The 15311-nt window shown below is 36.2% G+C and overlaps 1 protein-coding gene across 7 annotated transcripts in view; it reads left to right on the forward strand.

Annotated features, from left to right (window-relative positions):
• Positions 1-15311, forward strand: part of XIRP2 (xin actin-binding repeat containing 2) — a 357739-nt gene that overhangs the window by 267652 nt on the left and 74776 nt on the right. For 2 of the 7 annotated variants that reach the window (XM_011958037.1, XM_011958042.1), the window contains exon 1: positions 6877-7124. The exons of 4 other annotated variants lie outside the window; for them this stretch is intronic. The gene's annotated coding sequence lies outside the window, so the exon portion shown is untranslated. Of the gene's footprint in view, positions 1-4146; positions 4245-6876; positions 7125-15311 lie in introns of those variants that run through there. One more of the 7 variants, XM_011958038.1, reaches the window with a different exon arrangement.

Below are 15311 nucleotides of genomic sequence, written 5' to 3' on the forward strand. Positions count from 1 at the left end.
CTATGTCTTCATTTTCATCTCTTTGATTTTGCTCCTGTGTTATGGAAAAATTTCTCGAAATTTTCCCCATTACATTGATTGAATTTCATCTTTATATGTGCTCTTTTCTGTATCAAGTGCCATTTTAATTTTTGTGTGTAATTTTGCAGTCTATTCTATTCTTCACTGTTTTCATTATTTTATTTCATTTTATTGTCTCCTTAATAACAGCTAATCCACTTTCATAGAAGCTTCTCTCCCTGAATCTTTTTCAGCACATCTAGAACATAGCTTGTATCTTTGTGACTTTTTCAGGTATTTTGGAATAAACTAATAAACTTTATCAGTTCTGTGCCTCATCCAGTCACTGTCCTTTACCATTGTTTAGCAGTGCCTCTTTATTCTACCTTGTCTACTTAACTTGACTTGTATTGGGTCTTCATTGACTGAGATCTGCCATTTCCTTTCAATAAGGTGAGTACATTTTTCTTATTCTGCCATCACTAAATACTTGGATCCTATAATTTCTCCCATCAATTTTTCTTTTCCTTCAGAATTATATCTAAAATCTTGAATTACTGATACTGGGAAAAGTTGCTGAATAGAATTATGACTTCCATCCTATATCTTATAATCCTAACTTGCGTTTTCACATACAATGTGTAAACTTCCTTTTGTATGGCACAAACCATGAAATATTACAGAGTTCCACCATCCCTTCTCTAAAGCATTGTTCCCTTAAGAACCTAACAACCCATCACCATCTTTTCCTTTTGTCCTGAGAGACATGGTGTGTGCATAAGTATATAATGACGGAGTAGGGGTGTAGCAGAGGCAGGGCTGTGGCTTGGGCTGGTCCAGAAGATGTTTACGTGGAATTGTTGAGCCCACCTAATTTCGGTCAAAGCAAAACCAGACTGTGGAGTGAGTCCAATCCTCTCTCTTTTATTTGGGGAAACTATTTGTTCCCTTCTGACTCAGAGTTTGCCCTATGCAGTATGTCATCCAAAATTGTGATTCATATTTGTTGCTCACAAGGATAACCACAATTGGAAATTCTGTACAAATTTCAGCATATCTCCTCCAACTTCTCTTCCTCTTTATCTTCTTCAAATTCTTGTTTCTCTTCGACTTCTCACTCTCTCATTATTAGTAATTAATGTTTTGTTTTTTAAATTATTTTAATTGAAGGTTGACAAGAAACCTATCAAGAACATCTAGACCTCCACCGTTTTTTAACCAGGAAGCTTCCTAATTATACCTTACCTTTTTTCCTCTGGAACAAGTATCATTGATTCTCTCTAGTTCTTTCATTCATTCCTGTCTTTATTATAAGGGATATGTCAATCCAAATTATATTTATAGGACAGAGATGATCCTTTAAACACTGACGTAACTAGTAAAGAACATTTTTACTTTTATTTTTTATATTGGGAGCCAGATCATTAGAAATCCTCCTCATTGTGTGCTCCAATGGTAGGTCAAGAGGGTCCACATTTGGCTCATTGGTCAGGTGTTTATGCATCCCTGTTTCCCCTGGACCATCCCAGCTTATGCCATTACGTTGGCATAGTTATTAACGGTGCTTTCTTCACCCCCAAAAGCCCCCTGGCTTGCATGACAAATTTATCATGGTCACTCTGCTTAACACTATGAGATATGATTTAAATATGAGTCATATGCCCAAAGACCTTATTCATACTTTATTAATACCATGATGTAATTTTAATGGAATTAAACTTGGACAAGTGTATAGTTGATTACTTGTATAGTTGGTTACATTTAGATGCAATTCAATTACTAATACTCTAATTATTAGTAATTAGACACCTGAATGGATCAATGGGTCATGCTACCTGCAAGGGTCAAAGCAGATTTCCAGATCCTCATTGGTGGGCTAGTATTTTGTGTATACTAGCTAATAATATGAAACTTTCATTTTATATGTTTGCTCTTTAATTCTACAAACCTTAGATGGGCCCCATTGGGTCAGGATTGCATATCAGATGACTGAACTACAGTTGTCCCTGCTTTAAAGTTCCCATACCTCCCCTAATAGTTCACTTTGCTACCATGCACAGACAGGACCTTGCCAGAGCCTACCTATTGCAGGCCTACACTAAGAATTTATTATGGGGAAGAGTTGATCCCTCTCAAAACATATCACCCAACATAGTGCTTGGATAGAACTTTTAGATTAAGGTCAGGATAAATAATATCCCAAATAATCCAAACATATAGAGTCAGCAGAAATGAATCCAATTCCCACTTTTGCTGATTGTTAACTTTTTTCCTTGGAGAAGTTATTTAACTTTACTTATCCTCAGTTTCTTTCTATAAAATGGTGAAAACAGTAATATCTTGGGATTGCTGACAGAATAAAAGAAAATAATGAAGGTAAATCACCTTCCTGGCACAATTTATGTATAAAATGTAAATGGTTCTCTTAAAGGAAAATTAAGAAAAGAAAAAAAAATTTACTACTTTTATTGGAAAGTTTTTATATTAATTAAGGAACAAGAAAATAAATGTGAGCCAAATCAATGTTGGTCTTTTATGTCAAAGAGAATAGTCTTCACCTAACAACTAGTAACACCAGCAAAAATAGAAAAGGGAGTGAACTCAAAATGTCTCATAACCTAGAAAAGAAGCGCATAGAATTTTGAAATACCCTAACCAGATCAATTTTATTTCAGGTTATCAAGAACACCTACAATTATGGATTCCTAAGTGGATCTAACGTCATATATCAACTTAACCTAAGAGGGAAGTCTTTAGCAGTAGAAGGGCTTTGTATGTATTAGGGGCTCTGTTCTGTTAAATATTTTTCATTGTAGACTGGGATAAGATATAGATTGCAAGTTGTGAAGAAAGCAACTATACTAGATGGCAAAAGCAAGCTGTGGTAATGGGGTGGCACTGTTTTCATTCACTTAGCACAAAATGAACAAACATGAGAGAATGTAGATGTAGCTTGTCAAGAACAAATGCAACAAAGGTTTTAATGGAGTATAGTTATATGATTCAATAATGTCATACTGCTGCTGAAATCTAATGAGTACTTATTGATATTTAATAAAAAATATCCGTACCCAGCCTTTCTATTGTTTATCCATTTGTCTTCCAGATTAAAAATTTTATATTTTGCTGTCTCCAATCTGCTGTTAAATCTACCATTGATTTCTTAATTTCTTGTATTGTATTTCTCAATTTTTGAATGTCTATTTCGTTGTTATTTTGTCATTTTAATTTTCTCATGAAATTCTCTATCTTTTCCTATATTTTGTGTGTTATTTCTTATATTTTCTTAAATATATCAATTGTGATTAAAGTCCTTATCTGCCAATTTAAGTATCTACAACGCCTGCTTCCTTGAAAAGTTTTTTTTTAGTATCAATGACAATATTCTGTCTCTTTGCATGCCTAGTAAGCAGTGTGTATTCAAAAACAAAGTTGCAGATTGTGACCTTCATCAGAGAGATTAAATCTTTCCACTGCTGAGCAGCTAGAATGGAGAGCAGAGAGGCATTGACCACTTTATTTTTTTTTTTTTTTTTTTTTTTTTTTTTTTTTTTTTTTTTTTTTGAGAATCTGTGAGATCCTTTTCTCCTCAACATGTAGTCTGCAGGAATCTCTGCTCTATTTTCTGAGGTTTTTCAGCTTGGCTATTTAGCCTCACACCATGTGAAGCTTCCAAATTTGGCAAATGTCTTGAGGAGCTTGGCTGTGTTTGAATATACTCGAATCACCAATTTTATCACTCCAAGCCTGATCAAATGCCCAAACCTTTGCTGGTTCATCTGTCTCCCATCTGCTAGGGCCAAGACAGAATTCTCAGCCTCCAGCTAAACCCAGATTATCAAGTCATTTCTAAAGACAGGCAGTTGTTGCACATTGTTTTAGAGTCAGTATCCCTGTTATTTGAAGGCTTTCAACTGTTACCAGCCCTCCTCAGAGATACTTGTTTAAGTATCATGAAAATGTAGGCTATTCCACTTTACTTTTCTGTGTTTGGGCTTACGATTGTATCCTACTATCCTGTGAAATTTTGGAATTTTGGAAACATCTTAGAAAGAAAATAGAATTTGAAATCCTTCGCCTCTCCAGTTTCGTCACTCCAGTCCCATGGAATTGCCAAAGTTTCTGCTGTTTTTCTGTTTCCAGCAGCAGTGTTCTCCTTGGACCAAGCCCAGATTCTCAGGCTCTACCTGCATCCAAAATTGACAAAGACCCCCAGGACAGCCTCAGATCCTCAACTTATATTTGTAAGGTTCTTGTCTTTCTTGAATTGTACTGCTTCTGGGTCTCATTGGTTTGGCTGTCTCTGATGCCTAACGTATATGATCTCTGTAATTGATGCCACTTTCTAATTGTCTTCCATGACGGCATTGGCCTGATGCTAATTACTAGCATCATCCCACTACAAGAACTTAAGTAAGTTTCAGTAAGTACAATACAGGTTTTAATAGGTAGAGGTATCTAGGCACTATCAATATCAGATTAGATAGGGAGTAAAATTTTCCATTTGAATGTATAAGTTTTGTGATACAAGGGATCACCTTATGAATCTTTCTGCCTTTATACCTGTCTGTCTATCACCCATCCATCCATCTACCCATCATTCATCTATCTTGCTTTCATAGTAGTTTCATAGTAATTGATTAAGCTGTTATTAAATGAAGAATGAAATTCAGTGTCTAAAGCCACTGTAATAATGAATGATCAGAATCTAGGTCCTGATGTTTTCATTGTCTTCATGACTAAAATGAATGAACCAAATTATGTGATCACTAATTAATTTTATGACTGAACATTTTTGCTTAAACTTAGGTCAGTTAATTTATGTGTGCTCCCGTAGACTTAACATTTATTGCTCTTAATTATTACCAATTATTATACAGTGTTCCACCAAGGTTTCTTTTCCTGACCATTGTTTGTTTATCTTAATGTATAATCATTGGGTTTTTGTACTAATATATACATTAGAAAATTTATTATAAGAAAAAAGTGAAAAAATACTATTTAATGTATATGTATTTTTATCAAATACACTTTTGTCCTGAAAAATCAAAAACAGCAAGCTTGAAGAAAAGTTATCATGAGTGAAACTTAAAGAAATATCAATAAAATGGAAAGAGAAAGCAGTAAGTTTTTAATAAGGAGAGAAAGTGAGGAAGCTAGAAGTCAGATCTTTGAATAATTAACAACCTTTAAAAAGAGTAAAATCACCATAAGCATCATTAGCAACTATCTGCAAATATAAGAATAAAATTGACTACGTTTACATTATAGGATCAATCTCCTCATAATTTAAATTGAATTATTGTGATTTTAGATCCAGTACCATTTTCTTTTGCATATAGCAAAGTAAAATAATAATTATTTATTATGTAAATATTATATTGGAGTAATAGTGTAAGCATAATAATTAATTTATATGTATTATTTCATTTCATCTTCACAACACCAATGGAAAGTTGGTCAGCTTAGTCCCATTTAGTCACAGTTGAATAAAGTAAAGCTTAGACAACTTATGAAACTTGCCCAGATCACAGAGTATATTATTGTCAAAGCTCTGTTGAAATCCTGTGATTTAAATCAGTATTGTCCAGTAGACCTTTCTGCAATGTTGGAAACGTTTTATATCTGCACCAATACATAGCTTCTGTCCACATGTGGAGACTGATTGACTTGAAATGTAGCTGAAGAACTAAATTTTTAATTTTACCTAATTTTGATCAATTAAAATTTAAATAGCTACATGTGCCTAATAGCTATCATACTTGGAAGCACAACTCTAAGTTATTAGTCTATACTGGCTCCTGGCCCTGAACACTCTTATGGAGTATATAGAACACTATTTCAGAAAGTTGTTCTTAGAGTTAATATGCTGGAATATCACTCCTTGACCTACTTTTAACAGAAATCATTATTGTATATGGAAAAATGTAATATACGTACTAATTTTATTAGTGAATGTTACAGTAAACAGCTTATGAATAGGCATATATATGAAATAGAGTATATAGGTCAAGTGTTTCTTTAAGCCAAAGGGCAATTTGCTTTCTTTATTTGAGTTTGTTGTTAGGCCACACCACATTAGGAAAGTCATAGAAGGGAGGAAAGATAAAGGAAGCTGGTTATTTTCTATGTACTGAGAATGTATGAGATGTTGGCATTTTTGAGCTAAATGGCAGCGCTCGTTAGGTTCTGGGTCAGATTGGCAGCATGTGTTTGGTAAGTCCTGGCAGCAAAGGACATTTAATATGATTCTTTCAGGAGCACGTGAGGTGACTCCTTTTCCCTGCCTGCTCTTCCTCATGCCGAATGATTTAAAGCTAATATTGATGAGAAGGACTCACATGGCAGGGGTGCTCTCTATTCTCTCTAGAATTCCTTTCCACCATTCTTCCTTGGCTTTTTTTTTTTTTTTTTTGCTAAACCAGCACAGCCTTTACTTAAGTCAACACTAGAGTAGTGTTTTGCTTTATACGTGAACCCTCAAGAAACAAACAAATGTTTTACATATCTAAGAACATTTTGTCAAGGAAAGGCAATGTCTCCTCTTCCTGAGAATCCATGTTAATTATTCCACCAGAATAAATGGAAACTTTTCCCACCTGCTTTATTTTCATATTCTTGAGTCTTAAGAGATTGAAAGTATTAAAACAGATGCAAGTAATTCCAGAACTTTAGTCCCTCCTTTTCCTCATCGACACTGGTTCATTTGTAGACTTTATACAGAAATTCAGAGCTGGCTGGTGGTCGTGGCTGCAGAAGGGAGTTTGATTGACTGCACATGTGTTAGAGCCATGCATACATTACTGAGGACACTATGAAGCAGAGTGGCCTCAGAGACACTCTTCTTAAAAGAGTGGTTGACTCAGGCCCCACCTTTACAGAGCTCAGTTCCTAAAAATAGGTGCCAAGTTGCATCCTTTAGACGCTCTGCTAAAATAAATTCAGCCGTCCCATCTATTTGCTTGATAGACCCTTCAGTGGAGCGGGCCTCCACTGCACCTTTTGCTTTCAGGGGACTGGGAAATTTGCTGTGCATGAAACAAAGGAGGAAGCTAGTCTGTGAAGAGCTATAAAGATATATGATATTTCCACAAACTTGGGGTTAAACCTAAATATCATAAAAGGTAAGTGTAAAGTAGTCATTGACTATATGTCTGCTTCCTGAATTGTAAAATGCTCTCACTGGTTACTTAAGGTCAATGAAGACCATAGGTCAAATTGTAATCACTGTAAAAGAAAATATCCAGTTGAATTTTACTTTTATGATAATATTTAGCATTGATTTAATAGGATAAAATTTAGAGCTTCATATGTTAATCTGTTTGCAGAATAGCATTTTTCATACTTAATATTGAAGAATAATGAGTCAAACCTGATAAACAGTCATGAGTTAAAGTTATACTTCAACTTACAAATAAGAGGGAAAGCAGAGAAAAAATTAGTTTGTCATTTATGAGCAGAAATGTAATTAATATATTAAAAATAGAAATTATATTTCTTGGAATTTGTTGAGAGAAAGAGTTTACAACATTTTCAACTGTTACAGCTTGCTCAAAGAAATGCATGAAAATTATTCTTTTTCAGTCTTACTTTGCTTTTGTAGTTCCTGCTCCAGCCAGAGTCTCATCTCCTCTGGGAGTATTACTGGAGTAAGATTAAAGAATCAGGTTCTTACATGTTTTGCAGAATTAAGAAAAGCACTGCCAGTTGGATCTGCCAGTCCTAATTATAGTAACTACAACCTTAAACAGAGAAGACTGAGATTTTACTTTAAAGATATCATGCCCTATATACTGTTTCAAATGGATTTTTCTGCTGTCTTCAATTGCCTGTGAACACTTTAATTTGGTCCTGTTGTGCCTTAAATGTTTAGATGTTAGAGACTGAAGTGATTTGGAAGAGGCATGATAACAGAATCTCTTAAGACACCAAGTAAACGCAAGGACACTTTAAGATTACATAATACAGGGTTTAAATTTAGCCAGCTGGTGCTGAACCAAAAGATATTTTATTTTTACCAGTGCTCTATTTGGTCACTGACAAGCTGTAGGTTGTTTGAATTATTTAAAATTTTATGTGCAGTGTGCCAAAGGACAGGCAAAATATTTACCTTGGTGACATTCAGAGCTGTGAATGTTAATATGAAAGAGCACCTGTTTTGAGTTTTAGAAGATAAAAGTATTGAGTTGCAAAACGATTAGGTCCGAAATGAGAAAACCCTGAATTCTATGCCTAAGTATTTCTCTGCTCCTCTGCCTCATCTTTGAGTATTTTTTCTTCTTGCTAGCAACATGTAAACTAACAACTAGATCCATTTCTAAAAGTCAGTCAGCATTTCAGATACCTGCACTATGGCCAAGTGTCAGCTGTTTGGGAAAAATGCAGTCTGGAGTTTGGACTAAATGTTTCTGCTTTCATCTGGTGTTGGACATCTTTAAGATTTAGCTTCCCTCAACCACTGAAAAATAAAATGAGACATTCTTTAATGATCTCAGAGGGCTTTACTTGGGAAAATGTTCATGGAAAAATGTCAGTTCGGGCATCATTTCTTCTGTGATTACAGAGGAAGAGGAGAGTGTTGCCTTTCTTCAGCTTTAATTTGAGGTTAAAAGCCCACAAAGTTTATGGATGATGTACTGTTGTTCACAGTTGATAGCTTTCCACTATTCTATGAGTTCCAGCCTCTCGCTTTACCTTTACCACGTTTGAAAAACCTCTCCACCTTAGTGTTCTTTTTACTTACTTGGTAAAATACTACTTATGATGAGGCAATGTGGAGTTGGACACTCCTGGTAACTTCTATACTGGGAACTGATATATTTCTCTCTCTCTCTTTCTCTCTCTCTCTCTCGCTCGCTCTCTCACACACATACACAAAACTCTGGGTATTAAAAGAGACCATTTTTTGTAAGACTTGTTTGATAGCTAGGAGTCATGTCTAGATGTATTAATTTATAGAGCAGGGCAGACACTTAATAAGTGCCCAGCAGTGTAATTCCAAGATTTTTGATTGAACAATCTGTGAAGACAGAACTTAACGGACATTATATTGTCTTTTTTATTTGCTTCCCACCTCCTCTTATTGAAGTTGCACTTTGAAATTTAATTAAATTGTAATGTGTTTCTTCCTGTTTCTGAAACAAACACTTGCTCATTCACATCACAGGTTCATCCCTCACAGAATGGTTACTTCACCTTTTCTAATTAATTAATGCCTTTTTTAGAACACTGATTTATTCCATATAGGTGCATGTTGTTTATATGACTGTGTGGCATGTTGTATTATCTGTTTTCTGACACTAATTCTGATATTAAGTGTTGTGTCTTTTCCAACACCAACCAATTCTCCAATTTTCTGACACCAACTGGCTGTCCTACAGTTCAATTCAGTTCTGACACTAGGTCTAGGATTCAGCAAAGACTCCACAGGTTGAAGGCTCAGTCCCACGAGGCTGCCCACTTCAGAAGACAGCCACTAATGGAATGCCCAGGCCACCAATCTTTCTGCCCACCTGACTAGAGATTAAGGGGTCCCCACAACCCCCTCCTCATATGATTGGCTAGAATGCCCCACAGAACTCAAAAAGTGTTCCATTTGTTATTACTAGTATATTACAGAGGCTACATTTCAGGAACAGACAAATGGAAGAGATGCATAGGGCAAGGGATGGCATTGAAGGGCAGAAGCACACAGCTACCTTGCTTTCTTCTAACAAGTCATCCCCAGCACTTGGATGTGTTCACCAATCTGGCAGCTCACCAAGCCCTGTCCTTTAGGAGTTGTTATGGCAGATTCATTACAAAAGGCATGAGTGACTAAATCATTGACAATTGCTGATTGGACTCGATCTCCACCTCTCTCTTCTTTTCAGAGGCCAAAGATGGGGTTGAATGTTTTAACCCTCCAATCACTTATTGCTTTTTCTGGCAACCAGCCCCTATCCTGAAGCTACTCCCCACCCCTGCCCCCCTACTCCTGGCTGCCAAGAATCATCCCATTAGCATAAAAAAAGTCATTCTCAGGAGACTACAGGGTTTCTATGCCAGGGATTGGGGACTAAGACCAAAATATGTATTTCTTATATAACATATATTATTATGACATATATTATTATGTCCACAATATGGTCTTCTCCTTTGACATGCTACCTATGAACTCCAGAGTAAAAATTTCTTACTATTTATTTTCCTAGCCACTGGAATCCATCTCTTACAAATTTAACTAAAGTATTTTTCCATTTGTATGATATAATCAGTAAGAGCACAAAAAACAATGACAATTAGGCAATGAAAAGAGCAGGTTTAGGTTTCTTTAAAAAGTTGGAAGTCAGCAAATGCAATCAATTACTTGTATGAGTTTTTCACAACAATGACAATATGGCCATATTTAATGACTCTTGGGGCTTTGTAAGCCTACATAATGGCATAAAAATAACCTCCCAGTGAGCAGCACAGTAGATAATCCACATTCTTGGTAGAATAGTTTTACTTCTTCAAATGTTCCAAAGATAAAAGAAATGTATTGGCCAGACATGGTGGCTCACGCCTGTAACCCCAGCACTTTGGAAGGTTGAGGCAGGCAGATCTCTTGAGCCCAGGAGTTCGAGACCAACCCCATCTCTACAAAAAATTAGCTGAGCATGGTGACATGCATGCCTGCAGTCTCAGCTACTTGGGAGGCCAAGGTAGAAGGATCACCTGAATCCAGGAGGTTGAGGCTGCGATAAACCATGATTGTGCCACTACACTCCAGCCCGGGTGACACAGTGAGAACCTGTCTCAAAAATAAATAAATAAATAAATAAATAAAAAGGAAGGCAATGAAAAGAAATTTATTATACTGATAACACAAATACCTCAGTGACTAGTTCATTTAATGCCTTCAAATTCTAGATTAAGAAAACTGAGGCACAGGAAGACTAGGAACTCATATAAGGTTTAAGCACAGAGAACTAGAAACTAACTCTCTTGATTTGTTTCTGTACTTCAAGTCATTCACGTCATTTTGCAAATCTTTGTGCCAAAAGACATCAACCTAACCCCAGTCCACCCCCGTGACTCCGGATACATTTCCAAGTATATCTTGTAAGGCCTTATTTTTCTCACAGTAGCTTTTTGTTGCTTTTCATTTTGCATTTCATGTTTCTCTTGAAATTAGGACAAATAGTGGAAAAGGAGACCTGTCTGCATATTCTGTTAAAACTTGAAAAATGATGACTGGTTTATTTTTAAATTTTACAAGGCATGTAAATTTGTTCATCTTTGTTAGCTGGGATTCTGCCCCAAACTCTCACTCTCATCACTGGACACATCACTTTTCACTACTCTTTTTTTGGCAGGCCTTCAAGTAGATCTTTGTCTTTTACATTTTTTGAATTGTACACAGATTATATCCTTGTTGCCTGGTGAACCTAATGCCTTACATATGTCTCACTGTTCAAAAGTAAGTAATTGCCAAATTGCTCCAGACATACATATGACTTAAAATAAATGTAATACTGAAAGAGTTTATTGTGGGAAGTTTCTCTGTTATTCAAAGATCCAATGCATCTTCCCCTAACATCTGAATATATCTGCATGTGTATTTCTAAATGAGTTAATTTGGTAGTTATCAACATAGAAAAGCTTTTTTAAAAAGCACGTATTAGCATTAATTTTTAAAGCACAGTCTGTCAATATAGTTTCAAAACATTTTCTCGGTGTTTTCCATTTCAAGTTTAATGTGGACTGAATATCAAATAATTTTTGAATAGCAATACTGTATTATGTTATATTATTTTTAATTCATAAGAACTTAATTGCATTGAAATAAATTGTAAATATATCTCACATTATAAAGTTACTTGGTTTTTGAAAACAATAAACATTAAATTTTCATAAGTAGAGTCACATTTCCCCCCATTTAATTGCATTGTAACTTCATGGGTAATTTATCAATATCTCTGTCGTTGATTTTGTGTTTGTTTGCTTTGAGTCAGCACTGCCCTAATAAGTCACCTTTAGATTATCTAACCAGTAAGCCATTGTGACAAATAATTAGCAGTTTGTAAACAACAATAGAACTAAGTGCTCCTGGGAAACAGTGAACTACCTTTTTGTAAAGCTAAAGATTACTCTTTGGTTTTTGTCTTGTAAGTTGGAGTTTTTTAATCTGGACTCAAGGGTCATATTATCAGATTTGTATATTCTTGGAAAAGGACATAAATAATCATGTTCATATTATTAAAGTTCTGTCCATTCCAGTGACAAGTTTGATTTAAAATCCACCACCTCTGCTTCGGCGGCACCAGAGCTATTTTCCTGGGCACTGCATAGGATAGAAGTCAGCTACCAGTGTGGGGTCCAGCTGCAGTTTCCAACTGGAACACAGGGAATAGGAAAAGGGAGGCACCGAGGAAAAGCAACTGGCAGTGATCCACAGCTTGATCCCTTCCAGTTTTCCTCTGTAGCATCTCAGTTTGCTTAGAGCAAGCACAGAACTTCATTAGAGCCTTGACGTCGCTAGTAGAAAATATGCTAGTCCTCTGAGTCCTAGAGGACTCAAAAACGTTTATTTTTAGGAATGCAACTGTACTAGTGCATGCTTGCTTTCAGTCACTGACTCATTCTGGAATGGAAATTATTTCAAGATTCATCATCCCTTTATCATCCAGATCTGGACAACAGCCACAACTTTTACTCTGCAAAATTTCAGGGAAATGAAATTTGGAAGGCATGAGTTTGCATTTAAGTTACACCCTTTTGTTTCTCAAAAGATCTAGTTCAGCTATAGCAGCTGTCAATTCTAAATTACTATTTATAGTTGCTAACACTCCACCTTTTAAATAGAAGCAATAAGTTGCCTCAAACTTCAATTTTCACCTCTTTCATTTACTTCACAATTTCAATCCAACCAGTTACAGCTTATTGACTTTGTCCTTATGTTATGTTATTGCCATTTCTTTCAATCATCCACATATATACACCAATATGTATCTATGTGAATGTGTATGTGTATATGTATATATTCGTTCCTGTAAAGCATAGTGCTGCCTGTGCTTTTATATTGTTCTCCACTTCTTTCATATTCTTGAAGTCCATTCAGATGTTCAAAGAATGATGAATAACCCTCAAATAACGACGAATAACCATAATATCATCCATAATAACATCTCTTTTTACTCTTTGTTAACCATGAGTAGAGAGGGTAGGCATGGTGCCTCACACCTGAAATCCCAGCACTTTGGGAGGCTGAGGCAGGTGGATCCCCTGAGGCTAGGAGTTCAACATCAGTCTGGCCAACATGGTGAAACCCTATCTCTACTAAAAATACAAAAATTGGCCAGCCGTGGTGGTGCATGCCTGTAATCCCAGCTACTTGGGAGGCTGAGGCAGGAGAATCGCTTGAACCAGGGAGGTAGAGGTTGCAGTGAGCTGAGATCATGCCACTGCACTCCAGCCTGGGTGACAGAGTATGAGACTCTGTCTCAAAAAAAAAAAAAATTTCAGTGAGATACTGACACAGTATCTTGTAACTATTTATATTGAGGAAGTGTCAAACTAAATTATCATAATAATAGCACAATTTTATTCTTCCAGGGGTGGATATATAAAAGGAGTTTCAGGGGTTGATATACACATTTTCATTGTTGGTACCATCTTTCCATTTTCTTTCTTTTTTTTTGAGGTGGAGTCTCATTCTGTTGCCCAGGCAATGGCACGAACTTGGGTCACTGCAACCTCCATCTCCTGGGTTCAAATGATTCTCCTGCCTCAGCCTCCCTAGTAGCTGGGATTACAGGCATGAACCACCACACCAGCTAATTTTTGTATTTTTAGTAGAGACGAGGTTTCACCATGTTGGGCAGGCTAGTCTCAAACTCCTCACCTCAGGTGATCCACCTGCCTCAGCCTCCCAAAGTACTGGGATTACAGACGTGAGCTGCCACACCCGGCCCATGTTTACATTTTGATCAATCCTTAAAATCAGAGAAATTTCACAAATAATGTGCTATTTTTCTCTTTCTCCCTTTCCCCTTCCTTCTTTTTTATTTCATTTCTATTAAAGACCTCTGAATTATTTTCTGTAACCCCAGCATTATAACCAGCCTTGAAATGTATGAAGTGTTCTCAGTTTACCAGAATCACAGAAACATCATCTCCCAGAGCCAGAAGAGTTTCTAAATGAACTCCACATAACACTTTACAGGAAAATAGAAAATACTGTCAGGTTAACCCTAACTGCTTGAATGCAGACTTTGGCACCAGACTGCCTGGGTTTGAATTCCGTCTCTTACACTTACCTACTGATTGACCTTGGGCAAATTAACAACTCTGTGCCTCATTTCCTCATCTGAAATCAGAGATACTAGTAGTATCTATCTCATAGTCTTATTTCGAGAATTAAACGAATTTATCTGTGTAAAGTTCTAACGTATCAGTCCCTGGCACATAGTAAGTACTGTATAAGCTTTTATTATTAATATTATGACTATTATTATTTACTATATGAGTATAATGTAGCATAATAACTATCATCAGTATATTCCAGGGATCAAGATAAGAATATAAAATACCATGTGACTCTATATGCTGAACACTGAAAACTGCAGCACACTAAAAGCCGTTTAAGAGAGAAACTTGTCTACCTGATTTAATAGGTTGTTCTGTTGTTAAAAACACCCTTATCTTTCACAGATGCACTCTTCAGCTCAAATTAAATTACTGTCCTTTTCTGGAGTTGTAGAAAGCTATTAAGTGCCCCTTCTTACTATAATCCTTCCGACACTTGAAACAAATATACTTTCTGTTATCCTTGGTGATATCAACATCATATTACTTCAAAAAACTGAATTCTTCAACCATCTCAACCCTAATGACTCCAGTTTCTTTTCTGACAAGGCTACTCACAGTCACATTTTAAACCTTGTCAGTAATTTGACCTAGTTCATGGACTCAAAATACTCTCTCTGATCACAGTTTTCTTTCTTACATTTCTTCCACTTTTTCTTTTCTTTTTTTTTATTATACCTTAAGTTCTAGGGTACATGTGCACAACGTGCAGGTTTGTTACCTATGTATACATGTGCCATGTTGGTGTGCTGCACCCATTAACTCGTCATTTACATTAGGTATATCTCCTAATGCTATCCCTCACCCCTCCCCACTTCCCACAATAGGCCCCAGTGTGTGATGTTCCCCTTCCTATATCCAAGTGATCTCATTGTTCAACTCCCACCTATGAGTGAGAACATGTGGTGTTTGGTTTTCTGTTCTTGCGACAGTTTGCTGAGAATGATGGTTTCCAGCTGCATCCATGTCCCTACAAAGGA

The sequence above is a fragment of the Colobus angolensis genome, unplaced genomic scaffold, assembly GCF_000951035.1.
Source record: "Colobus angolensis palliatus isolate OR3802 unplaced genomic scaffold, Cang.pa_1.0 Scaffold456, whole genome shotgun sequence".
Lineage (NCBI taxonomy): Eukaryota > Metazoa > Chordata > Mammalia > Primates > Cercopithecidae > Colobus > Colobus angolensis.